This window comes from Camelus bactrianus, chromosome 5, assembly GCF_048773025.1.
Source record: "Camelus bactrianus isolate YW-2024 breed Bactrian camel chromosome 5, ASM4877302v1, whole genome shotgun sequence".
Taxonomy (NCBI): domain Eukaryota; kingdom Metazoa; phylum Chordata; class Mammalia; order Artiodactyla; family Camelidae; genus Camelus; species Camelus bactrianus.
In genome coordinates this window covers 64,776,674-64,802,373 of record NC_133543.1, presented here as the reverse complement: position 1 = coordinate 64,802,373, position 25,700 = coordinate 64,776,674, and positions in this window count along the sequence as shown.

The following is a 25,700-nucleotide window of genomic DNA, read 5'->3' as shown; positions in this document are numbered from 1 at the left end:
AACTGATAATGCAAATATACCCCTCATTTTCCAGTGTAATTCAACCCTATGCCTATGAAAGGAGGCATTAAATAATCAGAAAGCTATGGATCCTCTACAGTTGGAATTTCAACTGAAGACTAGTTATTTTTCACACAAAAAGACTGCTAATAATAGATGTGTATCCATAATTCACTACATAGTTGGATATTTACAGACTTAGCCAAATTGGAAGATTTTAAAAACTAAAAATATTTTATTAATATGATTTTCTAGTTTCTAAGTCTGTGATAAAATCACATAAGAGATACACTAGGGCACATTTCCCTCTAACTACTCATGTATAATTTAAGAACAATAATCACAGCCATCAGTGAGTAGCATGAAGCCCTTTAAGTGAACTAATCTCACTTAATTCTCACAACAACACTTTGAGGTAGATACAATTCCTTCTATAACAGATGAGGAAATTGAGACTTCAAGAATTGTAAACAAGTTTCCTAACTAAGTAATGTTGGCTAGAATTCATCCTAAGTCTATTGTTTCCAGAGCCTAAACCATTAAACACTGTGCTTTATTGGTGTCTGGAAAGGAACTCAGCTTGAGTGTTTAAAGCTCTGTGTGTAAAAACTGGTATGTGAAACTTTGCCTTGATCCTATGTCTATAAGAGGTAACAAAATTGAAAAACAAGTTACAATGAAAACTGGAAAGTTTTGTCATGAGGTCAAAAGCTCCTGGTGTTCAGGGGCACATATTTAGTGTAGACAATAAATGCCTGAAAGACTGGATAAAGTTGTGCAATAAAAGGCAAATTTATGTCCTCATACTTTCAGGGACAAAGTAACACACTGGAAAGAGCACCACATTTAAAGTCAGACAAGCCTTCTCTCAGCTCCCGCATTTAGCAGATGTGAGATCTTACTCACTGAACTTAAACTCTGTTTGCCTCCATTTCTTTGGGGAATAATAAAACCCATTTCCTATTTTGTAGTGAGGATTAAGTGACACAGTGTACACTCAGTTACTGACACTCAGAAAGTGCTATGGTAATATTTCTAAAAGTTACTTTCAAGAATAAATGATGGAAAATGTTTTATTCTAAAAATTAAATGTTGAAGGTATTTGAATTCTGTAAAACGTGTAGTTTTTTTTAGGCTGTCCATATTTTTTTTTAACTTTCACATGTATATATGGACTAAAATTAGGTTAGTTAATTTTCTCTTATCACATGTAATTCTAATAACATATGGCTACAACCTTAACAAGCTTCCTATGTTAGTGAACGACAAGGGCAAGTATAGTTTAATGAGCATATTTGGACATATTTTCATCTATATAGACAACCATTATGGAAAATGCTCCTGAAACATTATTCACTTGAAGGCTATATGTTTATAGTCATTTTGTTTCAAATATGTCCTACCTTTCAAAAATTATTTTATGAAAATTTTTGATCTGCGGAAAAGTGTTTTCTGAACCACAAAATTTTCACTAATTCTGCCTTTCAAATTAGAATCTTGATTATAAACTAAAACCATTCTCCCAATCCTTTAGTCTTTTCATTGCATTTTTACAAAGAATGAAACATTGACCTGAGGTTATGTGACTTGCCCAGGGTTTATGTGTTCTGATTCTTGATGTAGGGCCATTTTCATCAAATAGGCTCCTTCCCTCTTAGACGCCTTTTTCTTAAATAAAACTTCATTTTGAAATAATTACACAATCACAGGAACTAGAAGAAAATAGTACACAGAGTCTTGTGTGCCCTTCATCCAGCTTTGCCCAATAGTGTATCACATATAACTATAAAACAATATCAAAACCAGGAAACTGACATAGGTTTAATACTATTGACTAGACTATAGATGTCCTTCAGTTTCACCATTTTTTTTTTACATGTAGTCGTTTCTGTGTGTGTGTGTGTGTGTGTGTGTGTGTGTGTAGGTAGGTAGGTCTATACAGTTTTATCCCACTTATAAAGATGCTTTTGCTAACGCAGTCAATGGCAGGAAGCACTAAGAGCTCAATGATAAAGAATGCCAGACTGATTGGGCTACTTGCTTTTTTAAGTTTTCATGTTTCATAAATCAAGTTCTTCTGGACTTGATGGAATTTCTTTTCTTCCCTGATTGGAAAAGCCTGAGCAAATAACTAGACTAAAGATTTTGAATGCCAAGTTTCCATTCCATGAATAAAGAAATTAAAGCAAATGGCCTGAGATTAATAGTAGAAAATTGGCCACATTATTTGAGGCTATCATCTGTATTATGCAGAGGAAAGCAATTAGATGATGACATCTTCACACATGCTTACACCTCCAGGAAGAGGTCTGTGCTTCAGGCTTTTGTGGGAAGCACACTGCACCGGCAACCTACGACCCAAGAGCAGTGTCTGCTTTGTACAACGTGAGAGAACAGGCTAGTCATAGGTGGCCATGCATGTTATGTTTAATACACTTGCCAGTTTCCCTTGTGTTTTCTTTCTTTCTGCAGATGTGTCATAAGGAGATTGAGTCAATCTATGTTTGGCTTTTGCTATAAATATCCAAGCTGATTTTATGAAGGCACATGTTGGTAATAAAACACTCACTGCCTCCTACAAGCACAAGAAAAAAAACTAAAGGATTATTTTGAGCAATGTACATTTAGATTTAATCAAATGCTTAAATGACAAGGTATTTTATTATTTGATAATTATTTATAGAAAGAATTTCTTAGGTGCCTTTTCTAGACACATCATCTAGATTCTAAATGAATTAAAAGATATTTTCCTTGTTGATTGCTACAATGAATTAACAACCAAACTGAAGATTTTAAATTTATATTATACACATATAATATATATGCGTGTGTGTTTATTTTAATGAAAAAGTAAGCACTGTTACTTTATGTCGTATTCTCAAAGATCTGAGAACTACTTAACCACAATGGATAGAATCGAGGGAATTAGGGGGTTAAACCTCAAAGGCGTTGATCTAAAACCACCTTTGAGACTTTATCTGATTGAAATCTACTTTGAAGTTAGCTAGTAAGACAATTAATTACACAACTAGGCTGTTAAAATATAACTTTTTACTGTTTTTTTCAGTAAGTGATAATTTTTATTAATATCTAATTGATAATAAATTAAATACACAAAAAACACTTTAGAGAAATTCATGCCCTCACACAAAGGGAAGATCTGATAAATATGTTTCTTTTTTCAAATAATTTATTTTCATTAATTAACAATATACTTAACAAATAAATTAAGGACTTAATAGATTTTTTAGTGAGAAAATGGCTGTACTATGAGGGGTTTTGCCATTTAGAATAGAAAGCTATTGCTAATTCTAGTGTTTTGTCCATTTATTCTCCTACACTTTCATTAATTTAACAACTATTTATTGCCCACCTACTATGAATCAGGCATTGGGTTGATTCAGGCTGTAGTAGTAAACAAAACGGTAGAGTTCTTCTCTTAAGAAACTTTAATCCAGCAGGGAAAGCAGAAAAGAAAACAAAGGTACACAATATAGAGTTTGATAGCATTAAATAAATTTTTATTTTCAACTCATTCTTAATCTTTTTTCTCAGGTAGTTGAGATTATTAATAGCCAAATTTTTCAAATTTCTCAGAACTCCTATACTTCAAACGCACAGTGCTTATAACAAGTTTTTATTTTCTGTACAATCTTGTAATGACTATGAAATTTACCATCAATTATTTCTATTTGATGTATGATTATCAAATATATTATTGATATATAAGAATTTGAAAAATTTTTACATTTGTGTGTCAAAATGGCTTTAAGATATAGAAAGTCCATACACTTTTTTTGTTTCTTAGTTTCCAAAGATTTTGTTTTCCTTGCAATTTTTCTGTTAACATTCTATCTTCATGATAAGGAAAAAACTTCGTTTTTAGGAAATTTCCCTCCATTTTATGTCTTCAACCCTTTCTCTTCCAAAATACTTTCCTCAAAGTTTAGTCCATGTATGGAGAGAATATGAATCCTTAGTAGGCACAGTGAAATCTGAAGTTATACATATTAAAAAATCATACCAAAGACATAACCATAGCATATACATGTGAGATGCACATTTAAGTACTTCTGTGGGATGGTAAACACATGCATTTTGTCTTAGATCAAAACTTCCATTGATAGTACACATAGCTTTACATCAGATGGGGAGAGGGTCATTAGTGGAGTGAGACATTAAGTCAAACCATTAAACTCAGAAAAATCTTCCCATCACCATCTGACCTAACTCATCTGTCTTAATATTGACCCAATGCTGAGTCACTCACCTAACTGGAAAGCACACCTTTACATTCAGACATAACTCTAATGACACAAGGATGGATAGAGTTGGTCCTTACACTTAAAAGGTGTTATATCTTGAAACTTCTGCTGTGATAAGACAAAGATAAAAGGTCTTAAAGGCTGATACATTAACAAACCATGTAAGTTGTCATGTTTCTTCTGACCTCAGAATTTCAGGCTACTTTTTTCCTGTCTTTTAATGCTGCCTTTAACCTAATTGATACTGACTGTCCAATCCTGTTTGCTACTAATTTCTTGCTTTTGTCTCCTAACCAATCATTCAAGTATGGATTCTGATCTTGTTACTTATTTCTGGTGTCATTTCTCTCTACTCATGTCACCTTAAATTAGTAGATTCCATTTTAGGTACATACTTTCTTATTTACAATTTTAGACTTTAGACTCCATCATGTGCCTAACATTGCACATTGCCAGACCGGCTTCTCTCTTACATCTTATCTGCAACCTATAAATGGCATAGCTCTAAGTATAATGCAGGGATATTATCATGTCATGTGAACTTACACAACACCAATCAACAGAATTCCACCCTTAGATTGCTGCCAAGACATTATTGTATATACGTGGAAGTCATAAAAGGATACATACTTTAAAATATAATTTATGATAACATCTCAGTTCTCTTGAGAAACACATAATACAACACACCAAGGAAAAGAGGTTATGATAAATCTAAATATTTATATTAAATTTGGGGTTAAAGAACAGAATATAATAACAATATCTGAAGAAAAGCAAAAACGTTATTTTTAGGCCACGAATGTTTTATCAGCTCAGTATGTTTTTCTCTGATATGTGCAAAAGTCCCTAGAACAGGGTTTGGCATAGTATATAAACCCTGTAAATATTTGTTGAATAAACAAATAAATCATTAAAACACTACATTTTCATGTTAATCATCCACTAATTAAAGTTTTATTTGGGTAGTTTGAGCTTTGCTTCCGTTTTCTGAGGAAACTGTTTATTATTATCTCTAAACACCATCCCAAAAAAAAAGAAAAAGAAAGAAAAATATTTTGGAACCAGGTCTTGTAGCTATTAAATTATTTTTGTTTAAAATTGCTAGGATCTAAGTTTCGCTTAAGGGCTATGATGTTAACATCATTCTGTTTTGAAGAAGTGTCATTAATTGTGACTAATACTAACCTTTCAACTTGGGACTTTGAAAATAAGACATTTTTGGTAATTTTTATTTCTTGCTGGAATGGATCAAGCTCCTTGTGTTTTGTTTTGTTTTTTTTTCTACTTGGTCAGGGTAATAAATATGAACACTGATTTTTTTTTAAACTTTTAAAGTTGTTCTTCAAAAGAGGACTTTAGAGCCTAAACTACTCTTAATTTTCCAAACCATTAGGAAATAAAAATATTTAGCCACAATTTTTAAAAATCAAAATATTTTGTGTTAGAGAAGGTGGTAGGGAGACAGAGAATCTGGACTTTGAAGTCAAGGTACTGAATGATTATGAGTTATCTGAACAGCTGTAGAGTATAAACACGTAACTGGTAAAATTCAGTGGTTGAGATGGTAATGCAAAATTTGACATCTTTTTAATGAATCTTTTTCTTGAACATTTCCCTTTTGTTACATATGTTTCACTCCCAGTACTGAACATTACTCTTCTATCCCTCTACTCTTCCTCCCTAACTAACATTAGCTTCGCTCTCCTCCATCCTCACAAAACCCAAACTGGCAGTTAAGGATAAAGTCTAGGGTAGGGGAAATTATGTAAGATAATTTACCTCTACTTAAATATCTCATTCAATTGAAGAATTCTGATCAGTTTAATATTTTCTAAATATATGGAAAAATATTACATCAGTTTAACTCAGATGTCATAACTGGAGAAACCCCAGCTAATCTACCAAGAAAAGAAAGCACAATTTCCATCTATGCCTAGCTGTTTCAATGATACTTGTTACCTTTGTTAGCTTGGAGAAGCCATAAAAAAATATTTTTCTTCATGCCAAGAAAATGGAAGAATTAGAGTTCAGTCAGGCAAAGGGAGGTCTTCCTAGCATGACACCAAGGCAGAAACTATAAAGGTAAACAAAGATAAATGAGATGTCACAAACACTTAAAATTTCAGAGCAGAAAAAATTAATTAGGTCAAAAGGGAAATATCTGCTGCTCTGTCATGTTATATTGATGGGTATAAAATTGTAATTTTTCTGAATTGTTTGATTATATTGATGTGGTTATAGAGTTAGGTATAGATTCAGAAACAGATATTGATGATATAATAATATAGACATAGACACAGATGTTAAACTAGACATACCCTGTGCCCCTAAATTCCACTTCCAGGATTATACTGATGTGGTTATAGAGTTAGGTACAGATTCAGAAATAGTTATCAGTGATATAATAATGTAGACATAGACACAGATATTAAACTAGACTTAGCCTGTGCCCCCAAATTCCACTTCCAGGAATTTATCTTAAGGATATAATAAATGGATTTTTCACGGAAGAAGAATTTGTATCAGGAAAACTAAGTTGAATTAAATTATCCTCCCAACAAGGGAGGATAAGTGAAACACTGAACATTTATACCTACATTGAACAATTGTGCAAGTATTAAAAATGTTGATGTATTTCTGTGTTTTTACCCATCTATATTACATTGGTTTATTTTTTTAATTCTGAAACAGTATATAAATAATATATAAAACAATATATAAACAAAATTATAAAAAAAATATAAAATTCTAAACTGTATCATCTGTTTTCTTTTTAAAAGGACAATTATGTATTTGTAAATGTGGATACACTTACACAATGGAAATACTTTGAAATAATGAATATCAAGATGCATATGATAGCTATGTCTGATTTAAAGGTTGAACGGTTATTTTCTTTTGTATTATGCTTTTTTGAAAATCTGATTTCTTCAAAGAAAAAACAAAGTTCACATTGGGGAAAAAATCAAACAAATGAAAGTAAAGTCAATGCTTTGGAGAGCAAACATTCTTATACTGGATTATATATCTAAGTTGTTTTCCTTTCTAATATTTTATCATTCTAAGATAATTAAAATATTTTACCACTCATTAATCGAGAGTTGTTTATAACATTTCTTAATTTTAGGATTGCAATAGCCAAAGTCTATTCATTATCAGAAGATAAACTTACGTAAATATTTTTGTCCTTTTGGTATTGAATTTCATAATAATAAGACAAGCTCTTCAAATCATATCCTATAAAACATATCTATTTTCCCTTCCCCTTCTTTTGCCTTCGTCCTCCTCTTTCCCTTCTTTTGTCTCTTTCTTCTTGATTATTCTGTATCTCTCTATCCCATAATTGTACCATGACTTCATGAAGTTCTTGATTAATCTCTAAATTTATGGTATACACAGATGCATGGAATTGTAGGATTTTTATACTAGCAAATTGAGGATAATAAAATACTTACACATCCCTGTGCAATATGGAAATTTAATAATATTGAGTAACATTTTCATATTCTTTTTAAATATTCAAATTATTATGTACTTTTTTGATCATTATAATGCATTTCTCTAGAGTGCTTTCCCAAAAGCACTTTATATCCAGTAATTAAATATACTCACAGAGCATGGTATGGTTCTTATTTAATGCAATTTTCTTAATAAAAAATTATAATATTAACCAGTTCTTAATAATAATAGCTAGATTTTTGTTATATACCAAATGATTTGCATTCGTCCTGACATTTAATCTTCCCTACCTCATCTTAAAGATAAACTGAGGCTCAGGAGTGTTTCATAACTTGCTCAGTCTGGATAATTGAAAAATAAAAAAGGCAGTATGGAGGTTTATAGCATATCGTGAGATTATTTTTGTGAGAAACATTATAACCCAGACTTCTATAATAAAAATTGTCAGAATTCCATCTAGGACTCTACTTGAGAATAAAAGGAAATGTTAAAATGCTCAAATTTTAAAACTCTAAGCAAAGTAATATACAGATGGCAAGCCATTCTGAATAACTTCTGCTCTCTAGTTTTGAATAAAACCTTGACAGAGAGTAATCTTCATTCACAAAATAAGTAAATAACTTAATCCACATCTTAGAACAAGAAAATGCCTGGGATGGTTCCTTTTCTCATACCAATAGTGCTGCTAAGCCTGGCAAGAATAGTGAAAAAAGGATGTGAAGCTACCTGGAAACGCAAAGAGCAGTCAGGTATGCACGTGAACTGTTATGTTTCATAACAATGTTCATTTCATGTATTTTACTTTCTCTAGAAAACTACCTGAGTAGGGTGCAACCTAGAGGGATAGGTCTACCACCTGAGATTAGGAAAGATGCACAGAAAGATCTCACACATCCAAAATGTCCCATGGACACAATCTCTAAATTAGAGTCTTATTTGCAACGTTAGATTCCTCTTCCAAAGTGAAATAGTCTCCTAGCAGAATAATTTTACCAGTTATTGCCATTTTAACTTCAATGCATGACTAAGATAAGTAAACCTAGGAAACAGGAGTATGATGTAATGGAAGAAAATGGTAATAACTGAAAACAGGTGATAGGAGTTTTTTTAGTGATTAAAGTAGTAAATTTTAAAGAACTAAAGGACTTGGTAATTGGGTGAGGGGAAGAGGGCAAGTAAAAAGATAAGATTGATAAGAGAGATCCAGTAGATAAGTACCAAAGTCAGTTTTTTCCAACATGCAATATTCCCTAGGGCCCTGGTGGAGACCTCTCGTTTTATCCCAGTCTCGAAAAACCTCCAACTCTCTGCCCCAGCTGTTCACTCTCCAAGAAAGTTTCCAACTCTATCTCTTCTTCCTCAGGGTGGGAAAACCAGGATCCTAGTAACCAGGATTCTAGTAAAGGAGGAACATTCACTCTTCATAGGGCCCAAACTATGGTGATTAAGAGTAAAGGCTAAGAACACTGTCCAAAATAGTTATTAATTCTAATGGGATGGACAAAAAAAGAAACTTCCTAAGTCAATGAAAAGGAAATAGTTGAGGCATCCAAGGAAATCGGTAAGGTTCACAGTGGAGAGTGATCCCGGGACAGCTTTGAGATGGACCCGGAAATAGAGATGACACAGTAGAAAGGGCCCGCCTTGGTCTGGCTGTGTAGTTACCATTGCATCAGTTTTGCTTTGCTTCTTCTGTTAGACTGCCAGAGAATATTCCAGGAGAGTGAAAAATCCTGCTGTTCTTTTCCTATCAGTGAGGAAACAGGAGCCGAGAAACATTCACAAGCCACTAACACAGGTGATAAACCTAGAAAGGGAACAAAACAAGGAATATAATCTGCATCAAGCTTCCTCTGTCCTAGTTTTTATATTTATAAATTTCTGACTTTAAATTTTTTTTCTACCAGAACCACAAGACTGACCTTTTAATAGCCATAGAACTGCCGAAAATTCATTGCTGTATCCTTTTGCCTTCTCTGAGCTTTCTCCTCCTTCCCCTTCAACCCGCCCCTAGCCCTGCCACACCTAGTAAGAGTTTTCATTACCTACTTGGATAAAAATTTCCCCTAGAAGTATAAGATATGCAAGTATGAAAGTGGGGACAATGGAACTAATTAAAAGACTCAGGCAAAACTGGTAAGAGAGGTCTCCAGGAGCAATCAATTAATGAGTCCCTTTATTTTACATAGGAAGACGTTAAGGGAAATGAAGGTCACGTGGTTAAACTAGACTTTAAATCTCTTGGATACGGCATTAAAATTTTTTTTTCTTTATCATTATTTAAAATCTTAGATATCAAAGAACATTTTCACTTAAAACATTAATAAGTACATAAAACAAATAAATTGAAGAAATTTTCTTTAAAAATAATGTTAGAACAGTGGTACACCTCAGTTAGGGTCCATTTTGTTCATTGCACTGTAAGAGAAGGCAGGCACACACATCATTTGTTTGGCTCCCTCTGAATCTAACTCTAGAATAAAGAGTGCACTGAAATAAGGGTAGAATTACTTCAGATGAAATAATCTGACCCAGTTAGATGCATACTATGTGGATGCAACATCAAAATTTACTCTAAATAAAGAGCCACAACTGGGGTAATTCCTACTTGAACAAGCTGTAAAAGCTTAGGTCTACATACAACCTACCTGTGGAGAAAAAGGGGAGAAGAAAAGTCTAAATCAGCCCATTCCTCACTTCAGATGACAGGGTAAGTCTTTCTTGTGAATTTTTTTCCCATTAGTTCACCCATGCATCTTTTCCTCCTGAGGTGCCTGAAGTCAGGGATGAGTTGCAGCCCTGCCCTGCTGAGGAGAGGTTTCGTTTGCAGGATGATATGTGACATCACTCTGCCTAGTACTGAGTTTAGCACACCATTCCTCAAAGGACCTGCCAAGTATTTGTGCCTTTCCAGCAGATCATTGAAGACAAAAACAATACCCATCTTGTTGAGGATTACCGTTGCCTTTACTTACTAATATTCATAGAGAAATTTACATCTCAAAATATGTACAGATACATGGCAACAACTATATGATAAAAGCAGGGGAGGGATTTGTATCCCCACCTGACTGAGGAGCAGGCTGTGAGAGACTCCAATGTGTCCAGGTGGGATGATGGCTAATAGGGAAGGAACCAGAACTGGAATACAAATAGCCCCATCTTGATTCAGTGCTTTTCCCTCTCCTGAGGCTACTCATAGATGCCTGTACTAAGACAGAGAAATAGGTCCTGCTTGTATTACTATAACACCCAAAACTATATATATTAATATATTAAATATAAACTATTATATGTTAATATATAAATATAACAGAAAACTATAAAAAGGGGGGTTAAAAATTTGTTAGGAAAATCAATGGTTTCTTTGATCTTTTTTCTGAATGGTTTCTAGGATTAAATTACTCCACTAGGTAGACTGATTTACAGCCCTCAGGATTTGCCTAGCACTAAGTAATCCTATAAAAAATGGGGGCCTGTGGAGTGCTTTAGCTCATGCTGTTCTTCCGGTTTGCTCAGCCTTAATTTAGGAGTAGTCAGAATGACTTATGTCAAAAAATGAAAACAATACTTTTGAAATTTTGCAAAATATTCTAACAAGTCACCTCACTCACTTCAGACTGGAGGTGCCTCCAAATACAAACTCCACATTTAAAGATCCAGGATATCTGAAGAATAGTAAAGGTCTGCTCAGCATTTCTTTCACTGTAGGAAACTGTAAAATTCCACAGACACACCATACAATACGGCTCTTATTTAGAAAAGGAAAAGAAAGCGAAGGCATGAGACAATATACTATTTGTTTTTAGTGGTTTTTACACTCAAATTATTTGACTTCAGGCTGCAAGAAGCAGGGAGAGATAACCCCCATACGAAGCTCCTCCTAAACTTCAAAAAACTCTGTTAAGGGTTTTGAAGACAGATGTAGGATGTCTGCCAGCTTTGATAAGAAACTGTAAAAGAAAGGACAAAGCCTTAGGAAGTGGAAAGAAACACAAAAGTGTATTCATTACTCAACTTAGTAAAACTGCGATAAAGAACAGTTGCACTATTTGTTTAAGGAGAGAGCTAAAATTCTTAAAAGTTGAGTATATATCTTTCTTATAGCAGCAATCTAAATTTTGGTAGCAGGACAAGTAGATATGCTTCTTTATAAATTTTCATCGAATTTGGAAAGTTTATAAACCTTGCTGCTCTTGATATTACTACTTAATTATTTAAAGAATAATTCGTGTATGCTGGCAAGCTATAAAAAATTTCTTATGAAGCTTTCTTTTATTAAAAAGAAACATTAAAAAATAACTTTCCACCAGGGATTATGCCAAGTATGCGCTTCAAAGCCTGTTTCTCTCTAATGGGAGCAAGACCCAACTCATAATTTAATTGTCAAGGTGGTTGGAATTCATTCCCAACCAATTCATTAGCCCACTAGAAATATTTACTAAACAACTACTATGAACCCAACGTGATTGTTTTATAAAGAGGGAGAAAAAATATGTCCCTCTCATAGTTCTGGATCTCTAAAGTTTGTCTGTCAACATTTGCTATAGCTCTGAATTCCTACCACACTTTACTCTGCATTGATATTAAGCAATTAGGGAAGAAAGCAGCAGGATATATTTATTCAGAGAGCCTATGTAAATTATTTAAAGCCACAGCAGTTTTTTTCATATTTATAATTCACTTAAGGCAACAGTCTAAAATAAAGTCAAAATTTTCCTGTTCCCTGTATGTGTGATTTGCATAGACAATATAATAATTCACACTTCTAAAAGCAATTAAATTATATAACCTTGGGAATTTTTCAGTTTACTTGTTTACATTAGGAGAAATGTATATGATTTTTTCTTTTTATTGTGATTTAGTTACTTGCATTGCTTTCAACTTTTGATTACTTCTTTGAATTTTATAAATATCAAAAATTTTACAAACACCAGATTTAGGTACCCTTACTGATTTAATGAGCAAAACAAATGTTAAACATATCATTAGATAGATCTAAATTTTTTATTCTAAATTATAATTTTAAAATATAGTTTAAAATATTACTTTTAAACTGTATTAACCTTTAAGAAGAGCAAGTTATCTACAAAGTTTAAGGTACTTGACTTTCTAGAGAGTGAACTAATTTTTTGGTTTAACTTAAATGTTAAATCAGGTTCTTTACCTAAAAATGGTATAAAATCATAGTCCATCTTAGAGGTCTTCAAACATTGACTTAACAATTAAGTTAATTTATTAACATATAAATACATTTTAATATTAACTATTCTAATCATAAGTACTTAGTTTAAAAGTTTTAAGTTAAACAGTAGAATCAAATGAAAGAGTAGACTGAGTACTATGATTTATTTTTGCTTTGTTTTCAAGAAGTACATAATAGAAATATAGAAATAATAGACTTTCCAAGAGAAAGACACTCTGGGATTAGGATGCCAACAAATGTTTGTTTCACTATTTTTACTCACATTTTCCTGACTTAGGTTCATTTTTTCCCCTTTTTTTATTTAAGTAAAATTGACTTGAAGTATTATATTAGTTTCAGATGTACAACACAGTGATTCAGTATTTTTATACATTACAAAACAAGCACCACAATAAATTTAGTTACCAGCTGTCACCATACAAAGTTATTGCAGTGTAATGGACTGTATTCACTATGCTGTATAGTCCCATGACTTATTTATTTTATAACTGGAGGTCTGTACCTCTTAATCTCGTTCACCTATTTTAATCATCCCCTACCCTGCTCCCCTCTGGCAATAGCCAGTTTGTTCTCTCTACATGAGTCTGTCTCTATTTTGTTGTTTGTCCCTCTTTTTTTTTTTTTTTCAGATTCCACATATAAGTGAAATCATATGGTATCTGTCTTTCTCTGACTTATTTCACTTACCATAATACTCCCGAGATTCATCCATATTGTCACAAATTGGCAAGATTTCATTATATTTATGGCTGAGTAGTATTGCACTACACACACACACACACACACACACACACACACACACACATCATCATCTTTATCCATTCAGCTACTGGTGGACACTTAGGTTGCTTCCATATCTTGGCTATTGTAAATAATGCTGCAGTGAACACAGGGGTACATGTATCTTCTTAAATTAGTGTTTTTGTTTTCTTTGGAAAAATACCTAGATGTGGAATTGCTGGATCATATGATAGTTCCATTTTTAATTGTTGGAGGAGCCATCATACTGTTTTCCACAGTGGCTAAACCAATCTATATTTGCACCACCAATGCACAAGTGTTCCATTTTCTCCACATCCTTGCCAATACATTATTTCTTGTCATTTTGATAATAGCCATTCTGACAGGGGTGAGGTAATATCACATTGTGGGTTTTATTTGCGTTTCTCTGATGATTAGTGATGTAGAACACCTTTTCAGAAACCTGTTGTCCATCTGTATGTCTTTGTTGGAAAACGATCTACTCAGATTCTTTACCTATTTGTTAATTGGATTGTTTGTTTTTTCCTTATTAAGTTCTATGAGTACTTTATAACTTCCAATCAGATATATTGTTTACAAATATCTTCTCTCATTCAGTAGGCTACCTTTTTGTTTTATTGATAGTTTCCTTCACTGTGCAAAAGCTTTTTAGTTTGATGTAGCCCCATTTGCTTATTTTTGCTTTTCCTTTCCTTGTCTGAGGAAACATATCAAAAAAAAATATGTTTAAGACCAGAAAAAGCCTATGTTTTCTTCCAGAAGTTTTATGGTTTCAAATCTTACATTTAAGACTTTAATCTATTTTGTATAAAGCGTGAGAAAATAGTTCAGTTTGATTATTTTGCATCTAGCTGCCTAATTTTCCCAACACCATTTATTAAAGAAGCTGTTTTTCCCCATTGTACATTCTTGCCTCCTTTGTCATAGATTATTTGGCCATTCAAATGTGCATTCATTTATGGGCTCTCTATTCGGTTCCATTGATCTATGTGTCTGTTTTTGTGCCAGTACCATAGTGTTTTGATTACTGTAGCTTTGGAGTATAATTTGACTTTTTGTTTTGTTTATAGTTTCTTTTGCTGTTCAAAGCCTTGTAAGTTTGATTGGGTCTCATTTGTCTATTTTTGCTTTTATTTCTATTGCCTGGGCAGACTTCCCTAGGAGAATATTGCTACAATTTATGTCAGAGAATGCTTTGCCTATGTTTTCTTCTAGGGGGCTTATAGTTTGTTGTCTTATGTTTAATCTTTAAACCATTTTGAGTTTATTTTTGTGTAGGGTGTGAGAGAGTGTTCTAACCTCGTTAATTTACATGTGACTGTCCAGCTTTCCCAATACCACTTGCTGAAGAGACTGTCTTTTGGAGTATAATTTGCCATAAAGAAGCGAGATACCTCCAGCTTTATTCTTTCTCAAAATTGTTTTGGCTCTTCAAAGTGTTTTGTGTTTCCATGCAAATTTTAGAATTATTTGTTCTATTTTTGTGAAAAATGCCATTGGTATTTTGATAGGGATTGCACTGAAATTGTAGATTCCCTCGATGAGTATATCCTGTTAACAATTTTAATTCTTCCAATCTATGAATATGGTATATTTTCCCATTTATTTGTGTCATTTTCAATTTCATCAATATCTTACAGTTTTTCAAATACAGGTCTTTTACTCCTTAGTTAGATTTATGACTATATTTTTGGTGTAATTGTAAATGGGATTGTTTTCTTAATTTCTCTTTCTGATAATCTGTTGTTATTATGTAGAAATGCAACTAAATTCTGTATATTAATTTTGTATCCTGAAACTTTACTGAATTCGTTTATTGGTTCTACTAGTTTTTTGGTGGTATCGTTAGGATTTTCTGTATATAGAGTCATATCATCTGCAAACAGTGACAGTTTTACTTCTTTCTTGCCAGTTTGGATTTCTTTCATTTATTTTTCATCTTTGATTGTCATGGCTAGGATTTTCAAGACTATATGAAGAGAAGTGGCAAGAGTGGGTATCCTGGCCTTGTTCTTGATTTTAGAGGAAATTCTTTGAGCTTTTCACCATTGAGTATGATGTTGGTTATAGGTTTGTCATATGTAGACTTTATTATGTTAAGTTATATTCCCTCTATACCCACATTGTTGAGAGTTTTTAGCAGAAATAAATGTTGAATTTTGCCAAAAGCTTTTTCTGCATCTATTGAGATAATCATATGATTTTTAATCTTCAATTTGTTAATATAATATATTATGTTGATTTGCAGATATTGAACCATCTTTGCATACCTAGGATAAATCCCACTTTATCATGTTGTATGATCCTTTTAATGTATTGTTGAATTCTGTTTGCTAATGTTTTGTTGAGGATTTTTGCCTCTACATTCATCAGTGATATTGGCCTGTAATTTTATCTTTTGTGGTGTCTTTGTCTGGTTTTTATATCGTGGTGATGCCGACCTTGTAGAATGAGTCTGAAAGTATTCCTTCCTCTTCAGTTTTCCGGAATATTTGAGAAGGCTAAGTGTTAACTCTTCTTTATATGTTTAATAGAATTCACCTGTGAAGCCATCTGGTCCTGGACTTTCCTTTGTTCGAAATTTTTTTCATTACTGATTCAATTTCATTCATAAACTTGGTCATGTTTTTTATTTCTTTCAGATTTAGTCTTGGGAGATTATCCATTTCTTCCAGGTTGTCCAATTAGTTGTCATATAACTGTTCATAATAATTGTTTATGATCTTATGTATTTCTGTGGTATCTGTTGTAACTTCTCCTCTTTCATTTCTGATTTTATATATTTTGGCCCTCCTTCTTCTTTTTCTTGATGAGCCTAGACAAAGGTTTATCAATTTTGTTCATCTTTTCAAAGAACCAGCTCCTAGTTTCATTGATTTTTCTATTTTTTAGTCTCTATTTCATTTATTTCTGCTCTGATCTTCATGATTATTACCTTGAACTCTATATTGGGTAGATTGCTTATCTCCACTTCATTTAGTTCTTCTGGAGTTTCATTCTTTTCCTTCATTTGAAATGTATTCATTTGTCTCTTCATGTTGCCTAATTCTCTGTGTTTATTTCTGTATATTAGATAGGTCTGTTACATATCCTGGTCTTGAAGAAGTGGTCTTATATAGGGAACCTCCTATGGGGCCCAGCCACACATTCCCCTCTGGTCACAGAGCTGTATGCTCTAGGGTGCACCATATGTGGGCAGTGTGTACCTTTCTGATATGACAGACCTGACTACTGTGAGTGTGCTGGTAGATGGGATTGGCCTTCAGGCCAGCTGGCTGCCAGGCTTTCTTTGTGCAGTGGCTGCTGTCCTGCTTGTGGGCAGGGTTGGGTCCCAGTGCAGCTGGATGCAGGGCCCTAGGTATCCCAGGGCTGGTTCTGGCCCACTGGTAGGTGGGTAATCCCCTAGAACTAATAGACTAATAGGCTACAGGGAGGACTCCAAAATGGTGCTTCCCAGCACCACCGTCCTCAAGATAGAACAAGCTCCCAGAAATGACTGCCACCAGTATCTGTGTCCCCAGTTGCCTCCTGCCTCTCCAAGAGGCTCTCCAAGATAAGCAAGTGGGTCTGATTCAGAGTCCTTTCAAACCACTGCCTCTGTGTGTGTGCCCTTTAAGAGTTGAGTCTGTTTCTTACAGCCCTCTGGCTTTCTCATAAGCAAGCCCCACTAACCTTCAAAGTCAAGTGTTCTGGGGTTTGTCTTCCCAGTGCAGGATCCCTGAGCTGGGGAGCCTGATATGGGGCTTGGACCCCTTACCCTTTGGGCAGAACCTCTGCAGTTATGATTATCCTCTCATTTGTGGATCACCTACTGGATTTGTGGGTCTTGACTGCACCATGTCTCTGCCCCTCTTACCCCTATCATTGTGATTCCTTCTTTATCTCTTTAGTTGTGAAAAATATTTTCTCTAGTCTTCAAGTCATTCTCACAGATACTTTCTCTGTAAATATTTGTAATTTTGCTGTATCTGCAAGAGGAGGTAAGCTCAGGGTCTTCCTACTCTGCCATCTTCTTGGCTTCATTTTTTAAAACTGTCGGAAGTATGCTGTATTTGGTGTGGAACAGAAAAGCGTTGAGTTCTAGAGTCATCAAACATGGCTGTGGAATGGAGAGACCAAGACATGGCCATAAATCTGAGGTCTCAGGATGGTGAGAAAGAGTTTTGTAATGAAGCCTTGTATTTAAGGAAGAATTAGAGATCAGTTGCGTGGAAGAGAAACTGAATAGGTTAAGCCCTTTTTTTTTTTCCGTAGGGAGCCAGAATTTACTGTCCCAGACCTGTGCCAAAATAGTACCTCTGGTTTCCAGTTCTGTCTTGCAGCAGCTATTGTTTTCCTAAATAATTTAGGGATCTCACTTACTCTCACACAGTGAGAAGGCTTCAGTTGTGGTATCTGAATTAGGAATGTGTCTATGATCTTTGATTTCCCTTGCTTAAAAAAAAATTTCTGAATATATTATCTAAAGTTGTTCAAGTAAACTTAATCCTCTTAGAGTATCCAGTTGCCCCTTCTCTTTCCTCTAACCCATCTAGGATGGAAACAGAAGCTTGAAGCCAAAGGGACCCAACATATATAAAATCAGACTGATTGTCTGATGCGTATATCAGTTGTCATGAACGTCAACTCTCCTATTGTGCCATTGATGGAATTAGTGAACACATTATCTCATTTAGGTAGAAAACACTGAAAGGCTCTGCCCATGTACTCCATCTATGCACATTCAAAGAGAAGTTAATTTGGAACAGAAGGAATAGGGAATGGAAGGGTAATTTTTTTTATAGTTTTGTGGCAAAAACCCCAATCTCTAATACTATCCTCCACTTGAAGCTGAGATATATTAGGAAAGCACTTATCAATAAACAAAAATTTTGCATGGATTTTTGTACAAAAATTTTGTGATTGTTCTTTGTTATTCGAGTTATCAAAGCTAAAAGGTTCTCTATGAGGCATCTCTGTGTTAGTCCCTAGATAAGGAAAAATGTACTTAGATAATGCAAAAAGAAAGAAGACTAATGATGAAATCATACTAATCATGAATAAACAAATACTGAGTATTCGAAAAATTATAGCAACAATATTTTTCCAAGTCTCATAACTTTAACAGCATTATGATTATCGGTGATCACAGTAGGTAAATTATTTTCAGATTGATACCTTCAGGTATGTTTATGTTCCATCAGATCAATATAAAATGTCCAATCTAAATAATCCTAAAAACTATTGTCAATGGCATGCTGGATAATCATTTGAATAGCTCATCTCAGTAAGGACCTTAACAGTATCTCTGTTTTTTCTTTGTTTGTTTGTTTTTTATTGAGGTATTCTCAGTTAACAATATTGTGTCAATTTCTGGTGTATAACAGAATGCTTCAGTCATACCTGAATATACATATATTCATTTTCATATTCTTTTTCACCATAAGCTATTATAAAATATTGGATATATTTCCCTGTGCTATATAGTATAAACTTATTTATCTATATATACCAGTTAGTATCTGCAAATCCCAAACTCTCAGTTTATCCCTTAACCACCCCTGTCACCCCTGGCAACCAAAGTCTGAATTCTATGTCTGTGAGTCTGTTTCTGTTTTATATATAAGTTCATTTGTATTTTTTGTTTTGTTTTGTTTTAGATTCCACATATGAGTGATATCATCTGGAATTTTTCTTTCTCTTTCTGGCTTACTTCACTTAGAATGACATTCTCCAGGGCCATCCATGTTGCTGCAAATGGCATTATTTTATCATTTTTTATGGCTGAGTAGTATTCAGTCGTATAAAGATACCACAACTTCTTTATCTAGTCATCTGTTGATGGACATTTAGGTTGTTTCCATGTCTTGGCTATTGCAAGTAGTGCTGCTATGAACATTGGGGTGCAGGTGTTTTTAATATGAACTCAAAAATTATCCTAATTCTAAATTTGGTGTTGAAAATCAATTGGGAATTCTTTCAAAGAATAAATACCTAAAGTTACCTTAATCCGGTCAGGCAAATTTAGATATTTCAGAAATTTAACTATAACCTAAAACGCTGAAGTTTTCTTGTGCACAAAATCTATAAAGTATTTGGTTACATAGAGAAAAATTAAACATCTGCTTTAAAAAAGAGTTTCAAAACACTAATTCATAACTGAATTATATATATTTTAAAGAAATATATAAATGAATGGTTAACTAGTTAGCCATTTTTCTCTAAATATAAATATATATACACATATATGGTCTTAAGGATGTCAAACACTCCCAATTTGTGGAATCAGACAGACCCAGGCATGAAGCTTTCTCTGTGACTTTTTATGCAACCATGGGAAAGCTACTTAGATTCTTTTAAAATGTTTCTTCAACTGTTATGTGAAAACAATAATTTCTATCTCACAAGCTGGATTAAATAAAATAGCATATTAAGCACTTAGCATAGCACCTAGCCTACGGTACACTATATGTTCATTAATATTAATAATTAAAATTATTAACCATATATGCCTACTACAGATGGAGTTGGCAGTCATAAAAGACTTCCTGGAGGACATGGGAATTGAGTTGGACTTGTAAAGGTAGAGATAGTATAATAGCTGCCCAAAGTTATGCACATAGAATGTACTGTATCAACATCTTTTAACCTGTTGCTTTGTGGAGTAATCAGAACTGTTCACTAAAAGAAGCCAGTCACAAAAGACCACATATTCTATGATTCTGATTACGTGAAACGTCCAGACTAGGCAAATCTATAGAGACAGAAAGTGTATCAATGTCCCTCTAGAGGATGGCTAAGGAGGCTTCAAGATGATCGCAAAAAGTGTGAGCTTTCTGAGATGATGAAAATGTTCTAAAATTGATCGTTGTGGTGGCTACACAACTTTGTGAATAACTAAAAACCATTAAATTGTACATTTTAAAAGGGTGAATTGTATGGTTATGAATTACATATCACAGTAAAATTGCTACCAGAAAAAAATTCTGTTCATTAGGGAATCTTATTTTTCCTATTCTTGTGTAATATAGAGTGTTTCTGAGCATGAGCCCTCCATCTGTGCAGCACGGCTCAAGGGGGAGGAAAGGACTAACCTCAGAGAGACTGTAGCTATTGTCCCTTTGCCCTGGAATTCATTCTTCAATAGGCACAAGAGTTTTTCCTAGCATGTGCAGTTGAAATGCATCCATTCTGAACAAAATACCTTAAAATTGTGGAGTGTACTGGCGTGAAAAGAGAAAAAAAAAAAAAACAAATTTTTCCCCCTAGGAGAAATTAAAACCTTTTGAAGCATTTGTGTCATTTAAGAATGACTAACAGGTCTAGAGCTTAAGAAAAAATAGAGTAAGATTAAAAGAATGGGGAGCTGGAAAATAAGAACCAGAATAGAAGATAAAATATAATCCAAAGAGTTTATTCAGTAGCTCTTAGGACTTAAACTGTCTTCAGATGCATTAGCCCTAAGCTGTCAAAAATTTACTGGGTAGCAGACTGGTAACCTAACACAAAATGTGCCTATTTGCAGGCTGTGAAGGAAGGTCACTTTTCACTTTTTCACATTTTAACTGTGGCCTTTCTATCATCTACTTGTATTTGACTCTATTAGTAGAAACACAATCTACTAAATTCTCTGATTCCACAGCCCAGAATTTATTCCTTTTTATGATTTTCTTCTTTAAATTACATAATATTCTGTTTAGATACTAATGGTGCAGTCAGCCTAAGAAAGAATTGAAAGCAAACACATGAGCCTATAGATAAGGATCACTAGCCAATTGAGAAAATCAAAGCCAAGAAAGAGAGGTACTCCCCCCAAAAGTGGAGCATGTAGCAAAGATATGCATAGTATTTTGAAGATGTGTGATTTTTATCCTCAGAAAAATGTCAAATGATATTGCTTCTATAAAGTATCACCTGAATAACTTAGATATTGAAAAATAATTATTTCACAAAGCAGCTTTACAGTGGGAGACCCAGGCAAACTCTACTTTGGCCCAGAAATCTTGGTAACATCATCAGTGATAAGTCATTTGATAGCAGGTGCACCCTGATATGATGTGATGAGAATCACACCACTGTGACACTCTTCATAAAAAAATGATAACCCTAATAATGAGAAAGACATCGTACAAACTGAGTATACTCTATAAAATCCTTAAAACCATGATGGTCAAGAAAAACAAGTCTGAGAAACTGTCGCAGACCTGAGGAGACTAAGGAGACACAACAACTAAACACAATGGTGTTTAAGAGGATGGAATAGAAAAATAACACAATGGGAAAATTAGTGAAATTTGAATAAAGCCTGGAGCTTAGTTAATAGTAATGCAGCAATATTGGATTTTTAGTTTTACAAATGTACCGTGGTTCTGTAAGATGTCAACAACAGAGGGAATTGGGTGAAGGGCAGACAAGAACTCACTACTATTATTGCAACTTTTCTGTTAATCTAAAATTATTCCAAAATTTAAATTTTATTTTTAAAAATTTACTCAAATCTGAAAGTGAGTAGTAGGACAGTTAAGCAAAACAAAGGGAAGAATGCTTTAACATTCTGATTTCAGATAGACTACATATTCTAAAAATTCCTTTGCTACAAAACATTCAGATCCTGGATAATTATGATAAATATACTTTTAAACAAACTCTCACGTTTATAAAAATTTAAGAGAAATGTTCCTGATAGAAATAAAATATTTAATGTATTTTCAATCCTCAAGTATTAACCTTAAAAAAGAGGTAATTTTTAGTACTCAGTATTTCCCTAAGTGATTAAAAAAACTAGGGGAAAAAAATTGTCCTTTCTGAGAATTTGTAACAATAGACCTGCTTTCATATGTTTGTGATTTGAATTTTTACTACCATTTCAATCAGGGAACCCCCAGGCTAAGGATTAGATAAATTTAGTGACAGGTTGATAACAACCCCTGACTCCCAGTAAAAGTAAAAAGAAATCTTACACTGAACAAACCAATTTTATCTAATCACTTCAGTATTTCCACAGATTAAGTCCAGGCAAATATATGCGTTCATATCTGAAAAAAACTTAAAAAAAGAAAAACTAACACACAGTGAAACAAGCCACCCTCAGCAAGACTGAGCAAGAACACATCAGTGTTCATCATTGATTATAGTCTGAAGACTCCAGATACAGGAATGATCAAATACAGATTAGAACAAAATTATGTGTGAAATGTTGAAAGAAAAGTAGGACTAAACCAAATCATGAAGTAAAAGGCTCCAAAATGATCAGAAAATATCTGAAAGTAATAAAATATAGTTTCTCAATCTAAAAAATAAAATTTTTAAAATTAAAATAAAAACTCAGTGGATAGGTGGAACAGAAAATTGAAGAAAGGTGAAGAAAGAATTGGAGGACCTACAAGTATATTTGAAGAAATCATGCAAAATATAGAAGATAAACAGGTAGAAAATATGAGAGGTTAAGTTCATTGCAAGATAGACTCAGAAATTCTAACATGTTTAATCAGAGTTCCAAATAAAAAGATTAGAAAAATGGAGAACAGGAAATATTAAAAAAGGTAATAGCTAAGAATTTTATAAAATTATACATACATTTCATTCAATACAGCTGACCCTTGAACAACTTGAGCTTGACCTGCAGGGATCCACTTATATACAGATTTTTTTCAATAAATACATGTATGTCCTATAAATGTATTTTTTTCTTCCTTATTATTTTCTTTTCTCTAGCTTACTTCATTGTAAGAATATAATATATAATACATTGAACATAAAAAGTATGTGTTAATTGTCTATTAATGTTATTAGTAAGGCTTCTGGCTAACAGGTTTGAGGGGAGTCAAAAGTTATACATGGATTTTCAACTGCAAAGAGAGTCAGTGCCCCAACCCCCATATTGTTCAAGGGTCAACTGTACTACCCACACCCACCCCCAAAAAGTAATCCAGTCCTGCAGTGAACAAGATCAAGAGAAAAACCTTGAAATCAGACCAAGAATAAAATACAGGTGATCTAAAAAGGTGAGACAGTTAAAATGACTCACATCCCCATACTACAGAGAAAGCCTTCTAAAATGTGACTACTAAGCACTACATCGTCTGAGAAGAAGGGAACATTAAAGCAAAACCTCTCTTGCAATCTAAGAGGAGAAAAACTTCCTAAAGGTCAATAAACTAGTAATCGTAACAATGCTAACAGTACAGCAGCATGCCTTGCAGTATATCAGGTGTGCATTTTAATGCTAAATCCTTTCGATAACAATGCTGAATCCTTTATTGAGGAAGACACAATCTAGTTGTGGGTCTAATACAGAAATGATTCATTATTTTGAGGGAAAGCAACATGATTGGACAGAGACAGTGGAAAATCATTCATAGACAAGTAGTAGGAGAATATTCAGTGTTTATTTAAAATGAAAAATCCAACTGAAAAAAAAAACCTTTAAAAAATGAAAAACAGGAGAGGAATTTTTAGAAGAACATTCCTATTGTTACTATTTTTTGAGAAGATAAATGTATTCAGAATAACCAGGCATGGCCATGATCTTGCTTGTAGTCCTGACCCACAAAGCCACCGTTGAGTTAGGTTCAGCATACTGCATCAGTGTAGTTTGCTCTTCATCAATCAGGTTATATGAAAGAATATCTGTATTGAGTATACAATTTGCTGCTTTGTAAAAATGAGAGACTCCTCCATGCTCTTCATACTATGGATGTGGTCATTTTGGACTGTCTACATGAAGGGAGATTGCTATGCAATTTGTAAGTGCATTATTGAACAAAAACTATTGCACATCTGGTTATGGAGAGAAAAGTTTCTGGATAGAAAAGTAGAAATCTGTTGTCTACTTAGCTTCCAGTTTCTTCCTAGAAATGCATTACACTCACTCAAACAATAAATCTTTAAAGCTACAAAAATGGGGTGTGTGCATGTTTTAACAATATATCCTATTTGTATACAAACAATACTTAATATAAAAGTAGCCTCTTCTATCATTATCAGGAGAAATACATGATTTAGCTCAATAATTTTTTAAAAGAATTTTAATAAATTTATAATAGAATTAAGGCTCAAACTTCATAACTTTTAAAGTCTAAAATCATCTTGACCTTTCAACAGAATCTAATCTCAAATGATTCGATTTATTTAGTCCTTGCCAATATATAACACTCTGGGAGAAAAATGTTTTCAAGTGGAAGGAATAAGCTTCTAAAGGTTATAAAGCAACAAAGTAATTTTTATAAACTTATTTCTGAGATGCTTAATTAAATCAAAACAGCTCTAATTTTCTTTATGTGTACCTGTTACAATGATTATGAAAAAGTTTTATGGATGAATATAAATTACCCAGTCAAAACATGTATAAATCACAATTCAAACAAACTATCATTCTGAATACAAACACAAATCTTCACTTTATAATGTGAATTAAAGATTATAATGAATTTGCAAAGGAGTATGAAAAAAATTAACCACTCACAAAAAATTGATGTTCAAATCTATAAAGGAGTACAGCTTATGGCTACAAATTTTTATCATATAGTGTAAAAGTAAATGGCTATCTTCTATGTGGGTTAAATATGCAGTGTGGTTTTTTTAATCAATTTTTAGATCTATTCATAAACCAACAGATACGAAAAACAAGTCAACAGAGACAAGAAAAATGGGTTAAGTGTATATAATGAACAATTTTAACACTTTTCTAGAGTATCAGTTTGATTTCTTCAAAACGTCTACACATGCACATGTAGTTTTATAGTTTGCTTCATTCTCAACTTAAGATCCATTCATCTTAAAGCATGCTCAGAGATGACTTTCCTGACCACTTAAATTGAACTAACTTCTCCCCCCTTATTCCCTCTTTTTTCCTTCATGATCTTATCCCAGTTGTGTTTATTTGTTTTCTTATTAATGGTTTCTATAATGCATTTTATTCCCCTCTATGGAAAAGTGGCCATGTTTTTCTTATTTGCTGCAGAATTCTCAGCTTAGTATTTATTCGAAAAGTTATTATTTATTGTTAAAGTCTTCAAATATAATTA